The sequence below is a fragment of the Mirounga leonina genome, unplaced genomic scaffold, assembly GCF_011800145.1.
Source record: "Mirounga leonina isolate KUSES-001 unplaced genomic scaffold, KU_Mleo_1.0 Mir_150, whole genome shotgun sequence".
Classification (NCBI taxonomy): domain Eukaryota; kingdom Metazoa; phylum Chordata; class Mammalia; order Carnivora; family Phocidae; genus Mirounga; species Mirounga leonina.
Window position 1 is genome coordinate 7,030,584 of NW_023270374.1, and position 17,375 is coordinate 7,047,958.

General features: G+C 40.1%; 1 protein-coding gene across 2 annotated transcripts in view; it reads right to left on the reverse strand.

Annotated features, from left to right (window-relative positions):
- The window catches only part of DTD1 (D-aminoacyl-tRNA deacylase 1), a 175,024-nt gene that overhangs the window by 105,223 nt on the left and 52,426 nt on the right, over positions 1 to 17,375 (reverse strand). The gene's annotated exons all lie outside the window — the stretch shown is intronic.

Here is a 17,375-nt window from a genome sequence, read left to right on the forward strand (position 1 = left end):
GACGATTACTTAATGGTGGTGTACTAATGCTCACTTCCTGCTTTTGATAACTGTGCTAGGCTCATGTAAGATGTTAACATTAGGGGAAGCCAGACGAGTGTACAGAAACTCATTACTATTTTGCAGCTTTTCTGTAAATATAAAGTTATTTCAAAATAAAAGATTAAGAAGATACATTTTGCAAATTACATGCAAGGGATTACAAAAATATGCCCTGTAGACCAGATGCATTCTTTTGTAAAGATACTTCAAAGTTACTGAAAAGACTATGAGAATTGACTCTTTTTTTTTTTTAATTTCAGACTACAAAGTAAGCCTGGCACACAAAGGCTGCAAAGGATGGGTATACTTCATCAAACACTAAAAACTGCTGCTTCTCAGGAACAGAGGTCCCAATTGCTAAGGACATTTCACTTTGTTATCAAAGCTACTTATGTTTTTAACTCAGGACACCATTCAAACAGAGTATGTGTAACCAAGCTGAGTAAGCCAGGATCCTCCTGGAACTCAATGTGTCTTTGCGGCCGCAGGGCCTAAATGAGGGAGTGATAGTAACCCCCTGGAGTCCTGACCTGGGACATTGTCAGGAAGGAATCTTCAGTCCGTATTGGCCTACTGTGCATAATGTGGGGTCTGGGAAGGCAGAAGAATATTACATGCTAGGCACTGCAGGAGGCCCTTCCACCAAAGCACCCTGAAGAGGAGGACTACCCTTGTTTTACAAACCAACAGGGGTCCTCAGAGAAACTGAATGACCTGCCAGGGCAGAACCACCAACACTTCTGAGCCTAATGTAAATGCAGGTATGACTCTGAGGCCAGAGGATGCCTAAGAATGGCTTCCCTAAAGTGACCCGGGTCACAAGGGACGATTGCTAGAGGCTTGCAGGGCAAGCCAGCTACCACCAGATGGCTAAGTGGGCACTGGGCCTGCACAGGTCTCCTGAGGACAGTGCTAAGGTGTGCCAGGGCCTCTGTGAAAGCACCCAGTCATAGAGGGAGACACTGGGCACAGCTGCCAACCCTGTCCCACACCCCAGGACCAGCCTCCCTCTTAGTGGAGGTCTTGAAACTCAGTGATCATCTACCGTATTGGTAAAAGATGTGGGGCACGTACCCCAATGACGCACATTCACTAACTTCTAAGTTATATACATCTTGCTGTGGTACTCACACACTAAGGACATCATAAAACAGTCCTAAAAATAGACATTTTAAAAAATGAGATACAGATAAATAAAAGTGGTAATATTTACTTCCCATACTCTAAATGACTTTTTTTTTCCCCACAGCTCATTCTGGAAGCCACTGGCTTATTAAGTCTATAGCCCAAGTCTCCCATACAGAGGAGGAGGTAGGGAGAGGTGGGATTTGCCACAACTGGGGATCCTCACCCAGCTCCAGATGCTCCAGGGAGGGTGAGGACTACAGAGCCTCTAAACAGACCACCACCAGCAGCCCTTGGGTCACCCATCTGCCTCCCACTCCAACACACTGCACACCTCTACCAGAGCTATAGACTGAAAAGCACACTGAGCATGTCATTTGCCTCCTTATAATCCTTCCAGGACTCCCTAGGGCTTTGAAGATAAAATAGAAAGTACTTAAAGCAGTGTCCAGAGTCTGTACTGGGATTCCCAGCCCAATCAGCTCCCCCAACTCACAGCTGCCCCGCCCCCCGCCCCTGGCCTACAGACCGGCTTGCAGATTCAGGACCAGGCTATGGCAGCAGCCTCCAAGAGTGCCCCCATAATCCTTGCCTCCTGGTATGCATGCCCTTACGGAGTGTCCACCCCCGTCACAGTAGTTATAGCTGGCCGGTGTGGCCAGCAGGACACTGTAAAATGGCCAGCAAGGCTAGGTCACAGAAGATGTTACAGCTTCTACCCTGCTCTCTTGGATCACCTGCTCTGTGGAAGCTGGCGGCTTGCTGTGAGGACAGTCAAGTAGTTCTAGGAAGAAGCATCAGGAAAGGAACTGAGAATCTTGCTAACAGCCAGTACCAACTTGCCAGCCATGTGAGTGAGCCACTCTGGAAGCAGACCCTCCAGCCCCAGTTGAGCCTGCAGAGGATGGTGGCCCTGGCCTGACATCTTGACTGCAACCCCACCACAGACTCTGAGCCAGAACCACCCAGCTAAACTGTTCCTGAATTCCTGATGCTCAGAAACAATGTAAGATAATAAATGCTGTAAGCCACTAAGTTTTTAGGTATTTTCTTACCCAACCATAAATAACTAATATGCTTATGCTCTCTCTCCCTGTGTCTTTGCAAAAACCTGTCCCTTACCTTGAAGATGTCCTTCTCACTTACCCACACATATATCCTCCCTCCCTCTCTCACTTCTCTCTCTCATATACACACTAATACACATACAATAGTGTGCTCTGCCATAGCACCCGGGACATTCCTCTCTTAAAGAAACTCTTAAAATAGGCTAGGAATTTCCTGTTTCTCTCTCCCGGGACACTGGAAACAACTTGTGGGCAGAGGTGGTCTGCAAAGGACACTTCAGCCAGACCAGGTGCTCCACACCAACCCTAAACATAAGCACTCCATGTGGCCCTGTTATAGAAGGGCCACCACAACAGCATGGAGCTGAGCCCCAGATACCAATGTTAATCAGCACAATGGGCAATAAAATGGCCAGCCCTCCCCTCACTGGAACATCTTCAAGAACCCACTTTCTTAGCCTGGGAGGTGGATACACTATGTTCACTGTCTTATTTCTTCTTGTTTTAAAAACTCATGATAAGGGGTGCCTGGGTCGGTTGAGCGACTGCCTTCGGCTCAGGTCATGATCCTGGAGTCCCGGGATAGAGTCCCGCATCGGGCTTCCTGCTCGGCAGGGAGTCTGCTTCTCCCTCTGACCCTCCTCCCTCTCATGCTCTCTGTCTCTCAAATAAATAAATAAAATCTTAAAAAAAAAAAAAAACTCATGATAAAATATTTTTAATTGGAAAAGGGCTCTGGTCACAGAAGCAATTCTGTCCTGAAGTTTTTTTGAAAAAAAAATAAATGTTGTGATTTATTAAATTTAATGATCAATTCATTTTGATAGGCACATAGATCAAGGCATTTACTCAATTGTTGTATGGATACCTTTTATGAAACTTTTCTCCCAAATGCATCATGAAAACAAGACTTCTTCAGATGCCAGCCCTACTAAGACCTTGTCAAAGAAAAGGCCATTCCTCAAAGAGGTTAGCAATGCCCTTCTGACTGGAGTAGGATTACAAAGGGCCAGGGCACTGAGAGGACAAGAGCACTCAACATAGCCAGAGGCATATCATTCCTGCCTGCGGCATGGTCCCATTCCCCCCGGCCCTGGATATTTATTCCCCATTTTGGTACACAAGGAAAGCAATAAAAATGACTTCAAGATAAGAGCCATAAAAATAAAGTTAATTTATCAGTAATTTAGACTCCCTGAGCCACAGCATAATTATCTGAAGCATCTGTATCAGTTCAACAGTGTGACAGGAAAGTCAGAAATAAGCAGATGGCCAGTTTATATCTGTTTAAAAGCAAAGTAGTACTAAAAATGGAAGGGGGTATAATTTGACTTCTTTCCTATTCTTACCTAATTTGAATGTCAGTACAAATAGGTCAGCCTCATTCTTCTTAAATGGTGCACAGTATTCTACACTACAAATGAGATATGATTTGTCTAACCTTTCCTCTACTGATGAGCATTTTGGTTGTCTCCATAATGCCATATTGAGCCCTCTTGTACCAATACCTTCATGCACATGTGCACAGACTTCTGAAAGAGAGGTTCAAAGAAGTGAAATTGCTCAGTCCACTTACGTCTGGGTCTAGTTTTTTTATCTTTAAAGATTTTATTTATTTATTTATTTATTTATTTATTTATTTATTTATTTGTCAGAGAGAGCGAGCGAGAGCACAAGCAGGGGGAGCAGCAGAGAGAGACTAGGCTCCCCAGTGAGCAAGGAGCCCAATGCAGGACTTGATCCCAGGACCCTGGGATCATGACATGAGCCAAAGGCAGACGCTTCACCGGCTGAGCCACCCAGGTGTCCCTGTCTTGGTTCTAATTTTGATCAACATTGCTAAATGCCTTCTGAAAAGTCTTCACCAGGTAACAGAATGGATTAAAAAGCAAGACCCATCTACACACTGCCTATAAGAGACTCATTTCAGACCTAAAGATATATGCAGATCGAAAGTGAAGGAAGAGAAAAGCATTTTATCGTGCAAATGGAAGTGAAAAAAAAAAAAGCTGGGGTAGCAATACTTATATGAGACAAAACAGACTTTAAAAGAGACTATAAAACACACACACACAAAGACTGCAATAAGAGATGAAGGACACTACATAATCATAAAGGGAACAATCCAAGAAGAAGATATAACAGTTGTAAATATTTATGCACCCAACATGGGAGCACCCAAATACATAAAACAGTTAATAATAAACATAAAGGAACTGATCAATAGTAATGCAACAATAATAGGGGACTTTAACACCCCCTTACATCAGTAGATAGATCACCCAAACAGAAAATCAACAAGGAAACAGTGGCTTTGAATGACACATTGGACTAGGTGGATCTAACAAATATATTCAGAACATTCCATCCTAAAACAGGAGAATACACATTCTTTTCAAGTGTACATGGAACATTCTCTGGAAGAGATCACACATTAGGCCACAAAACAAGTCTCAACAAATTAAAAAAGACTGAAGTCATATCATGCATCTTTTCTGACCACAATGCTATGAAACGGGAAATCAACCACAAGAAAAAATCTGGAAAGACCATGAGTATGTGGAGGTTAAATAAAATGTGACTAAACAATGAATGGGTCAACCAATAAATCAAAGAGGAAAAAAAAAATTCATGGAGACAAATGAAAATGGAAACACAATGGTCCAAAATCCATGGGATGCAGCAAAAGCTGTTCTAAGAGGGAATTTTATAGCAAAACAGGCCTACTTCAAGAAGCAAGACAAATCTCAAATAAACAACCTAACCTTACACCTAAAGGAGCAAGAAAAACAAGAACAAACATAAAACCGGTAGAAGGAAGGAAAATAAAGATTAGAGCAGAAAAAAATAAAATAGAAACAAAAAACAACAGATCAATGAAATCAGGAGCTATTTCTTTGCAAAGATCAACAAAATCGACAAACCTATAGCCAGACTCATTAAAAAAAGGAAAAAAAGGGGCGCCTGGGTGGCTCAGTCGGTTATGTGTCTGCCTTCAGCTCAGGTCATGATCCCAGGGTCCTGGGATCGAGCCCCGCATCGGGCTCCCTGCTCAGCGGGAAGCCTGCTTCTCCCTCTCCCCCTCCCCCTGCTTGTGTTCCCTCTCTCTCTGTGTCTCTCTCTGTCAAATAAATAAATAAAAAAGTCTTTAAAAATAAATAAATAAAATAAATAAATAAAGGAAAAAAAGAAAAAGAAAAAGGACTCAAATAAACAATATCAGAAATGAAAGAGGAAAAATAACCACCAATTCCACAGAAATACAAAGGATTATGAAAAAAACTGAAATATTCTTTAGTATATCTGAAATTATGAAATATTACATGCCAACAAATTGGACAACCCAGAAGAAATGGATAAATTCCTAGAAACATATTAGCTCCCAAAACTGGACCAAGAAGAAACAAAAATTTGAACAGACCAATTACCAGCAATGAAATTGAATCAGTCAGTAATCAAACAATCCCAACAAACAAAAGTCCAGGACCAGACAGCATCACAGGGGAATTCTACCAAACATTTAAAAATAGAAGACTTAATATCTATCCTTCTCAAACTATTCCAAAAAAATCAAAAAGGAAGGAAAACTTCCAAATTCATTCTATGAGGCCAGCATTACCCTGATACCAGAACCAGACAGAGACACCACAAAAAAAGAGAATTACAGGCCAACATCAATGATGAACATAGATGCAAAAAATCCTCAACAAACTACTAGCAAACCAAATCCAACAATATATTTTAAAAAATCAGGGCCGCCTGGCTAGCGCAGTCAGTAAAGCATGCAACTCTTGATCTCGGGGTTGTGAGTACAAGTCCCATGATGGAGATAGAGTTTATTTAAAGAAAATGCATGTATAAAAAAATCATTCACAATGATCAAGTGGGATTTATTCCTAGGATGTGAAGGTGGTTCAATATTCACAAATCAATCAATATGATACATCACATCAACTAAAGAAAGGATAAAAACCATATGATCACTTCAACAGATGCCAAAAAAGCACCTGACAAAGCACAACATCCATTCATGATTAAAACCTTCAACAAAGTAGATTTAGAGGGAATACATCTCAACATAATAAAGGGCATATATTTAAAAAAAAAAAACCTACAGCTAACATCATACTCTGTGGTAAAAATACTAAAAGCTTTTCCCCTAAGATCAGAAATAAGACAAAAATAGCCACTCTCACCACTTCTATTCAACATATACTGGAAGTTATAGCCTCAGCAATCAGAGAGCAAAAAGAAACAAAAGGCATCCAAAGTGGTAAGTAAAACTTTCAGTATTTGCAGATGACATGATACTATATAGAGAAAATCCTAAGGACAACTCTATCAACAAACTACTAGATGTGATAAATGAATTCATTAAAGTTGCAGGATACAAAGTCAATGTACAGAAATCTGTTGCATTTCTATACACTAATAATGAAGCAACAGAAAGAGAAATTAAGAAAACAATCCCATTTACAACTGCACCCAAAATAGGGGTGCCTAGGTGGCATAGTCAGTTGGGCGTCCAACTCTTGGTTTCAGCTCACGTTGTGGTTCAAGGTTGTGAGACTGAGCCCTGCATCAGGCTCTGCAGTGGTAAGATCCCACTGTTGTGTATGATTAGATTGGTAAAAATAAAATGGGATAATATTACTAATTGATAAGAGTATAAGAAAATAGACATATTTTGATGTAGTCCCAATAGTTAATTTTTGCTTTCGTTTCCCTTGCTCACGCACGCACTCTCTCTCTCTAAAATAAATAAATAAATCTTTAAAAAATTGCACCCAAAATAATAAGATACCTAGGAATAAACTTAACCAAAGAGATGAAAGACCCATACCATGAAACTGTAAAACACTGATGAAAGAAACTGAAGACACAAAGAAACGGAAAGACATTCCATGCTCATGGACTGAAAGGACAAATATTGCTAAAATGTCCATACGATCCAAAGCAATTTACACATTTAATGCAATCCCTATCAAAATACCAACAGCATTTTTCCCAGAACAAGAACAAATAACCCTAAAATCTGTATGGAACCACAAAAGACCCAAAATACCCAAAGCAATCTTGAAAAAGAATGAAACTGGAGGTATCACAATTCCAGACTCCAAGATATAATACAAAGCTGTAGTAATAAAAGCAGTAGGGTACTGGTACAAAAACAGATCAACAGAACAGAACAGAAAGCCCAGAAATAACCCACACTTATATGGTCAATCTTCAACGAAGGAGGCAACAATATGCAATGGGAGATAGTCTCTTCAACAAATGATGTTGAGAAAAATTGCACAACTACATGCAAAAGAATGAAACTGGACCACTTTCTTATATCATACACAAAAATAAGCTCAAAATGGATTACAGACCTAAATGTGAGACCTGAAACCATAAAAATCCTAGAAGAGAGCACAGGAAGTAATTTCTCTGACATCAGTTGTTTTTGTTGAAAAATCAGCATTTTTCTAGATATGTCTAAGGCAAGGGAAACAACAGCAAAAATTAACTATTGGGACTACATCAAAATATGTCCATTTTCTTATACTCTTATCAATTAATAATATTATCCCATTTTATTTTTACCAATCTCATCATACACAACAATGGGATCTTATAATTTGCATTTCCTGGAACACCAGTAAGATTGCGCATCTTTCCAAATCTTAGAAGCCATTTGTATTTCATGTGAGAATTGACTAAAAATAGCCTTTTCCTAGTTTCCTATGGAATTTTGGCTTTTTTTTTTTTTGATTGGTAGAAGCTCACTATGGGTTCCAAGTACTAGTTCTTTGTAAAAAAGAAAATATTTCATAAATGGAGAGACGAACCGTGTTTCTGCAGTAGAAGACTCAACATGGTAAAAAAGTTAATTCACTGCAAACTGATATACAGGTTTAATGCAATTCCTATCAAAATCCCAGCTTAGTTTTTTGTAGACAAGCTTATTCTAAAATTTATTGGAGAAAGCACAGGCCACAGAATAACTAAAACAAGTCTGGAAAGGAGAATAGAATGGAAAGAATCACTATGCCCAATACTAAGGCTTACTATATAGCTACAGTAGTCAAGACAGTGTGGTAGTGGTGGAGAGACAGGCACATAGGTCAATGGAACAAAATAAGAGAACCCAACAATGGATCTACACAAGCAAGTCCAGCTGGTTTTGACAAAAGGGTAAAAATGGAGGAAAAGACAGCCTTTTCAACAAATGGTGCTAGATCAATACGCAAAAAGAGAAATCACTCACCCTAAAGATGGGTGGACTGAATCAATGTCCTGGTTGTGATATTATACTATACTTTTACAAGATACTGCCATAAGGGAAACTGGGTAAAGGGTACACAATATCTCATTGTATTATTTCTTCCAGTTGTATGCGAAGCTGTAATTACCTCAATTAAAAATTCAATTAAAAAATGTTGAAAATAGGGGGTTAAGCATCCAATTTTTTATTTCAACTCAGGTCACGATCTTGGGGTTGTAGGATCAACCCCCGCATTGGTCTCTACACTCAGCAGGAAATCTGCTTCCCTCCCTCTCCCTCTGCCCCTCGCCCTGCTTGTGCATGCTCTAAGATAAATATATCTTTTTTTAAAAATGTTGAAAACAGGAGACACGGTTTTAGAAATTACTCCCATGATATCCTTATTTGTACAAATAAAGTTGATGTTGCGAGACAAAAAAAAAAGTTGAAAATATTTTCTCCTAGTCTTAACTTTTTTTTTTTTTTTTTGGTTATCAAATGATCCTTTATTGAAACATTTTCCTCTTCCTTGGTAGTTCTTAAGTAGCCGGGCATTCCACTGCACCACTCTTGATGTCACCTATGATATCATGAGGGTGGTGGCCATCCACACTGCAGCCCACAGACTGGGCAGTCCCCAAGATCTCTTCAATGTTCCAGAGAACTCTCTAGCTACAGATCGGTGCCACATCTGTTGGGCAACGTTGACAATCTCATCAAAAGTGATATTTCCACCGTGCTTAATGTTTTTCTGCTTCTGTCTGTCGGTTCCTTGAGGGCTTTGATAATCAGGGCAGAGGCAGAAGGTACCACTTCAATCTGGGCCTGTCTGTTCTGAATGGTCAGTTTCACTGTAATCCTCAGACCCTTCCAATCACTGGCTGCCTTGGTGATGTCATCACCAACCATTCTTGGAGACAGATCCAGGGAGCCAATCTTGGGGGCCAGGGTAGATGTGGCACCAACTCCCCAACCAGTGCACCTCAGGTACATGACTTTGATCACACTGGGGTTGAACTTAGGCAGCTGATGTCGGATGAACCAGGATTTGGGACAACCAAAGAAAGGCGCACCTTGGGCTCTTCCAAGTTGAAAGCCAAAAGACTCTCCTTGTCTAACTTTTATCTTCTAAATTTCCTTATGGTAGAAGAAGGGTTAATTTTTATCTAATCAAATTTACTTCTCTTTTTATGTCTCCTGAATTTATCTAATTTTTTAATGCTTGGCAATTTTCTTGAAGTTGTTAAAAGAGCAACAATTTTAAAAAGTCTTTTATGCTAGGGCTATCTGGTTGGCTCAGTTGGTTGAGTGTCCAACTCCTGGTTTCTGCTCAGGTTATGATCTCAGGGTCATGAGATCGAGCCCTGCATCAGGCTCTGTGCTCAGCAGGGAGTCTGCTTGAGATTCTCCCTCTCCCTCTCTCTCTGCCCCTCCCCCCACTCACAAACACTCATTCTCTCTCTGCCTCTTTTAAATAAATAAATCCTTTAAAATAAAAAATAAATAAAAAGTATTTTATGCTAAATAAGTATTTAAAAATACTGTTTTAGCTAGTCATAAGAAACCCTATGAAACATAAAAAAAATTAAAGAAACCTAGGAATGACCTTAAAAGAATGATGTTTAAGTGATCTCAATTTCAGGCTGAGTTGATATGACAAGAACAGAGAAATTAAACGTCATGAATAAAATGGCAAAAGCACATGTACACGTAGTTGCTCCTGAAGGAGGGAGGAAAGATTCTATAAAGCCAGGTAAATCTTAGAGCACCCCTACCTTTCCCCCAGACCATGTCAGCCCAAGCAGTCACAGTGGGAGCAACAGGGCCAAAAGTGCAAACCAACACCAGGTGCTGCTTTTGGTCAAGTTATTCAGCACCTGACTCAGGATCTGACACATCAGACTTTATCCCAGAAAGATGTCTGTTCCACTTTTTTTTGTGGGGTACACAAAAAGACCTTACTTTGTTGCTGTTTTTTTTATTATGTTCAGTTAGCCAACATATAGTACATCATTAGTTTTTGATGCAGTGTTCAACGATTCATTAGTTGTGTATAACACCCAGTGCTCATCACAACACGTGCCTTGAAATTTTAAATTCTTCTTAAGAAAGCTGCCATGCACATTTGAGTTATCTGTACTTACAGATTTTTTTTTTTTTTTTTTTTAGAGAGAGAGAGCTGGGAAGGGGAGGAGCAGAGGGAGAGGGGCACAGAATCTTAAGCAGGCTCCACATGCACTGTGGAGCCCAATGCCGGGCTTGATCTCATGACCCTGAGATCATGACCTGAGCCGCAATCAAGAGTCGGACACCTAACCAACTGAGCCACCCAGATGCCCCAATTTTCTTTTTTTTCTTTTAAGATTTTATTTATGTGAGAGAGAGAGAGAGCACGCGCATACACAAGTGGGGGAGGGCAGAGGGAGAGGAAGAAGCCGACTCCCCACTGAGCAGGAAGCCTGACGCAGGGCTCAATCCCAGGACCATGAGATCATGACCTGAGCCAAAGGCAGACACTTAACCAACTGAGCCACCCAGGTGCCCCATCAATTTTCTTTTTTTAAAGAAAGTATTCATCCAGACATCCCAGACATCTTAAACAGAACTATAAAGTTCTGTGTTCAGTGCCTAAAATGTGCCAGAGATGCCAGTACAGGCACTTTAGCTACTTGCTACACAGAAAGGTGAGTAACCTGTCCAAAGCCACAGAGCAAGCCAGTGTTGAACCAGATCCCATGTCTCAGAGTGCTACTTCTCAAAGTGCAGGCTCATGTTGCACCACACAGTCACATCTTCAACTGCTAACCAGTGTCCCAGCTTTAAATAAGCGGGTTAGCAGCTGGTTCTACCAAAAATTCTTCCTTTGATGCTAACATGGGCTGTGTTCAGAGAAACAGAAGCATAACTATTATAAGTCAATCATGTTTAACCAGTGGGATAAGAAAAACAAAAATATCAACAAAATGAAAAGACAATCAAAGGAATGGGAGAAAATATTTGCAAGCCATATACAAGATAAGGGGTTAATATCCAAAATACATAAGAAACTCATACAACTCAACAGCAAGAAACCTCCAATAATCCCATTTTTTTAAATGGGCAGAAGACCTTGAACAGACATTTTTCCAAAGAAGACATACAAATGGACAAGAGGTATATGAAAAGATGTTCGACATGATTAATCATCAGAAATGCAAATGAAAACTGCAGTAAGATATCACCTCACACCTGTTAGAATGGCTATCATCAAAGAGCTAAGAGATAACAAATGCCAGTGAGGATGTGGAGAAAAGGGAACCCTTAGTGGTAGCAATGGAAATTGGTACAGCCATGACAAAAAACAGTAGGGAGGTTTTTCAAAAAGTTAAAAATATAACTACCACATGATCCCATAATTCTACTTCTGCGTATATATCCAGAAGAAATGAAATCACTATTTCAGAGAAATATCTGCACCCCTATGTTCATTACAGCTTTATTTATAGTAGCCAAAACACAGAAATAACCCAAGTGTCCATTGACAGAAAACTACCTACCTATTATCTATATAACGGAATATTATGCAGTCTTAAAAAGGAAAGAGATCCTGCCATTTGCAACAACATGGATGGACCCTGAGGACATTAATGCTAAGTGAAATAAGTTAGAGAAAGATAAATACTGCATGATCCTACTTATATGTGGAATCTAAAAAAATCAAACTCATATAAAGATGGTAGAATGGTGGTTGCCAGGGGCTGAGGAGTGGGAGAAATGGGGAGATGTTGGTCAAAGAGTATAAAATGTCCATTATAAGGTAAGTTCTGAGGACGTAATGTACAGCATGGTGACTATATTAATAATACTGTTTTATTTATTTTATTTTATTTTATTTTATTATGTTATGTTAGTCACCATACAGTACATCATTAGTTTTTGATGTGGTGATCCATGATTCATTGTTTGCATATAACACCCAGTGCTCCATGCAATTCATGCCCTCCTTAATACCCATCACCATGCTAAAAAACAAAAAACAAAACAAAACAAAAAATCCTGTTTTATAGACTTGAAAGTTGCTAAGAGAATAATCTTAAATGTTCCTGCCACAAAAGAAAACTTGTAATTCTATGAGGTGATGGAGGTGTTAACCTCAATGTGGTAATCATTTCACAATATATACGTGTATTATATCATCTCACTGTGCACCTTAAGGTTACACAAGGTTATATATCAATTATATCTCAATAAAGCTGGCAGAAAAAAAGAAAAGCAAAGTCACCCTCCTCTTCTAACACTCCTACTACCCAGATAATTTGGTTATCTGTATGTTTATCTGGGGTTGAGCCCAAACTACAAATCATTAGTGGTCATTGAGAAATGAAACTAGATGGCACAATTCCTTCATTTCAGAAAAGAAAGTTAAATTTCATCAACACTCGCATGTATTAATATCTACTGCAAAGACATAAAGCATTACAAGCATTTAATTATTAGAAATTAAGTATAAGTAGAAGACAGACTGGTGACGGTTTGATATTGAGACCTACAGTTAAATCTTTAATACACACACATCCCAGGCCTTTAGGCTCTCACCCTGGAATGCTCTTACCCTAGAAATCCATGGAAAGGGGCTGAATAAATAATAACTTTGTGTGGATAGGCTAACACTAATAAGCAAACCTTATAGCAAAACACTGGGCACCAAATATTTATGATAATTCAAGTTTTTCCCACCTATAACATGGATTTTCAGAAATCTTTGCCTGACCTTAAGTTCACTTTCTAGCTATTTCTCCAAGATCTGTCCCTCAGGTCTCAGGGATTATAGCCCATACATTCAGCCACAGACCTCATAAACCACCAGCAGGCTGAGGCTCCTGAGTGAATTCCCCATGATGAAAGAGCCAGAAGAAAATCCCTGGATTTGAAACACTGATCTATGAAAAGCAGTCAGAGGCAAACATTTGGGACAGGCCAAATGGCAATGGCAAACAGGGCAAAGGCCCAATCCTAGATGGAAAGGCCCTGAAGAAAACTCCAAATGGACCAGTCCCCTGGATTTAAACTTCCTTACAGAACTATGCAGGTTCCCCCACAACCCACCCCATGGCTTTGACCTTACAGCTCCTCATAATAAAGGTACTCATAGTCACTGGTATTTTTATCCAGCACAAAGAAAAATAAAATAAAATCAATAAGCTCAATCCTAAAACATTTCGTCTGAAAAATATACTCAGTTGTTTCCAGGTTTAAGTATTGAACGAATCTCACTGCATCTTTAAAATCTCCCTCATTATCATAACTAATATTCCCATAACACACTGTCTAATTCATGCATCCCCTCACACTCGAGTTCATTCTTCAAAACAGCCCATGAGTTCCACAGGGCAGGGTTCATCATCCTCTTTGTTCCCCAAGACAACCTTGTAGGCAACAGAGATCAGTACTGGAATTCAAGCCTTCTGACTCAAAATCTCTACTTCTGCCCACCAAACTTTGACATTGATGAGGCCCACTTTCTTTTGATGGTTCTTGGTTTTGATTTGTTTTTCATTAAAATCCAAAACACTACAATAGCCATGAAAACCAAATCTCCAGTATTATGTAATTGTAATTAATACTATTTTTTCAATAAATGACAAATTGAATGTCACAGAGCCTTGTCACTTCTCTATCTCCCACTGTGGTAGCCAGCCTACAAGATGGCCCCCAAGGATCCTCACTTCCTGGTTTTCAGGCTTTAGGTACTCCCTTCCCACAGTGAATAGGGCTGACCTGTGTAACTAACAGGATACTGTGGAAATGATGGTGTGTGACTGGTAATCCACCTTGCTCCCTCTTGAACTGCTCACCCTAGAGGAAGCCAGCTGCCACGTTATAAATCATGTCAAACAGGCCTAGAGGAGGCCCATGTGGAGAGGAACTGAGGCCTCCTGCCAGTAGCCAAGCCCAAACTGCCAGTCCCATGGACCATCCTGAAAGCCCCAGCCCATCCTCCAGCCCCAACCAAGCCTTCAGATGACTGCAGGGCCAGCTGATAACTACCCCACAAGAGACCCTGAGCCAGAACCACCCAGCTAAGCTATTCCTGAATTCCTGACTCACAGAAGTATTAAGAGATAATACATATGTATTGACAGTTTAAGCCACTACATTTTGGGTAATTTGTTCCACAGCAATAGAGGACTAACACACCCATATCTCTACAAGATTCCAGGCACTCAGTAGGCTTGAATTAAGGCAGCAGTGAAAATGATTTTCTGTTGATTGATCCAGACTCCCTCAATCTGACCCTTCTGTGTCTAAGCCCATATTAGGATAACCCTATTAAAGCAGTTTTAGGTCTTATTTATCTTAAAAGTCCCCAAGAGTACTGGAGTTCTTTGTCTACTGTCTGATAAATAAGAAAGTCTTTCCTTCCCCTGGTTTGTTCTGGCATATTGCATGAACTACAAAAGGCCCAGTGCTGGGTTACACTCAGCAGTGTGGGGCCTAGCCTGGGGTACTTGGGGGATTCTCAGTTCATCATGCTCATTTGTAAAGTAAGAGACACCTGTGGGCAATGAGAGCCCACCTATGGGTGATGGGGATGTGCCAACAGGAACCTGAGAACAACTCTGGCTTTAGTTATAAGACCACTCCCTTTGACAAAATTCAAATAAGATCTGTAGATTAGTATCATATCCATGTTAATCTCCTGGTTTCAACCATTGTACTATGGTTATGAAAGATGTTAATATTAGGGGAAGCTGGGTAAAGGCATACAAGTACCCTGTGTGCTATTTTCACAACTTTTTATATAGCAGTCCCCCCTCACCCGAGGTTTCGTTTTCCATGGTTTCAGTTACCCATGGTCAAATGTGGTCAGGAAGCAGATGATCCTCCTTCTGACCTATCATCAGAAGGTCAGTAGTAGCCTAACGCTATGTCACAATGCCTGCGTCATTCAGCTTGTTTCATCTCATCACGTAGGTATTTTATCATCTCCCATCTTTGCAAGAAGGGTGAGTATAGTATGATAAGGTATTTTGAGAGACCACATTCGCATAACTTTTATTATAGCACATTGTTATAATTGTTCTATCATTAGTTATGGCTGTTAATCTCTTACTGTGCCTAGCTTATAAATTAAACTTTCATAGATATGTATGTATAGGACAAAACATAGTATATACAGGGTTCAATACTACAAAACATAGTATATATAGGTTTCAGGCATCTACTGGGGTTTTTGGAATGTATCACCCACGGATGTTACAAACTATTTCAAAATAAAAACGTTTAAAAATAAAATACATTTAAAGCAACAACAAAAAAAAGAATATTGCCACTAAAATGTAAATGACACCAAATCCATTCCTTGAAAGGCTCTGGTGCCAGTTTTCCAGAATGTACTTGGAAAGGCTGTTCCAACATGGTGATGAGAGGAGTCTAGCTTGATTTCAAACCTCCTACTTCCTGGTGGGCAGACTTCAAGTGTTTGGGAATGCATTACACCTTATGTTCTCAACCTCCCATGAAGTGAGTGATTCAGATGAGAGTATGAGCAGAGGTGATGCATAAGAGTTGATAAGGTGACTCTATCCCTCTCTTCCCCTACCCGGGAGGCCAGTGTTATAAGCTGGAGGGAGCCTGGACCCGCGAGTCAGCAAAAGGATTAGATCTGCTCCAACCCACATCATACTTTGGTGAGATTAACTTTGTGTTAAGCCATAGAGATTCTGAGTTTGTGTGCTGCAGCAGCTAGCATTTAAGATAATCCCAGTAGAGAAGATATTTGCAAATGACACTACAGATAAAGGGCTGGTATCCAAGATCTATAAAGAACTTCTCAAACTCAACACCCAAAAAACAAATAATCAAGTCAAAAAGTGGGCAGAAGAGATGAACAGACACTTCTCTGAAGAAGACATACAAATGGCTAACAGACACATGAAAAAATGTTCATCATCATTAGCCATCAGGGAAACCCAAATCAAAACCACACTGAGATACCACCTTATACCGGTTAGAATGGCAAAAATGGACAGGGAAAGAAACAACAAATGTTAGAGAGGTTGTGGAGAAAGGGAAACCCTCTTACACTGTTGGTGGGAATGCAAGTTGGTACAGCCACTTTGGAAAACAGTGTGGAGGTTCCTCAAAAAGTTAAAAATAGAGCTACCCTCTGAGCCAGCAATTGCACTCCTGGTTATTTACCCCAAAGACACAGATGTAGTGAAAAGAAGGGCCATATGCACCCCAATGTTCATAGCAGCAATGTTCGCAATAGCCAAACTGTGGAAAGAGCCGAAATGCCCTTCAACAGATAAATGGATAAAGAAGATGTGGTCCATATATACAATGGAATATTACTCAGCCTTCAGAAAGGATGAATACCTAACTTTTACATCAACATGGATGGGACTGGAGGAGATTATGCTAAGTGAAATAAGTCAAGCAGAGAAAGTCAATTATCATATGGTTTCACTTATTTGTGGAACATAAGGAATAACATGGAGGACATTAAGAGAAGGAAGGGAAAAATGGGCAGGGGGAATTGGAGGGAGAGATGAACCATGAGAGACGATGGACCTGAGAAACAAGCAGGGTTTGGGAGGGGAGGGGGGAGGGGGGATTGGTTAGCCCGGTAATGGGTATTAAGGAGGGCACGTACTGCATGGAGCACTGGGTGTTATACGAAAACAATGGATCGTGTGGATCACTACATCAAAAACTAATGATGTACTGTATGGTGACTAACATAACATAATAAAATTTAAAAAATAATAATAATAAGATAATCCCAATAAAGATATTTCCATTCAGAAAATAACCCAGGACTTCTAACAAAAAAAGCACAATTGCTAAAATTGATCAGGTTATAATATCTTCAAAGGGGAAAATGAAAATATCTAAGCCTCCTCTGT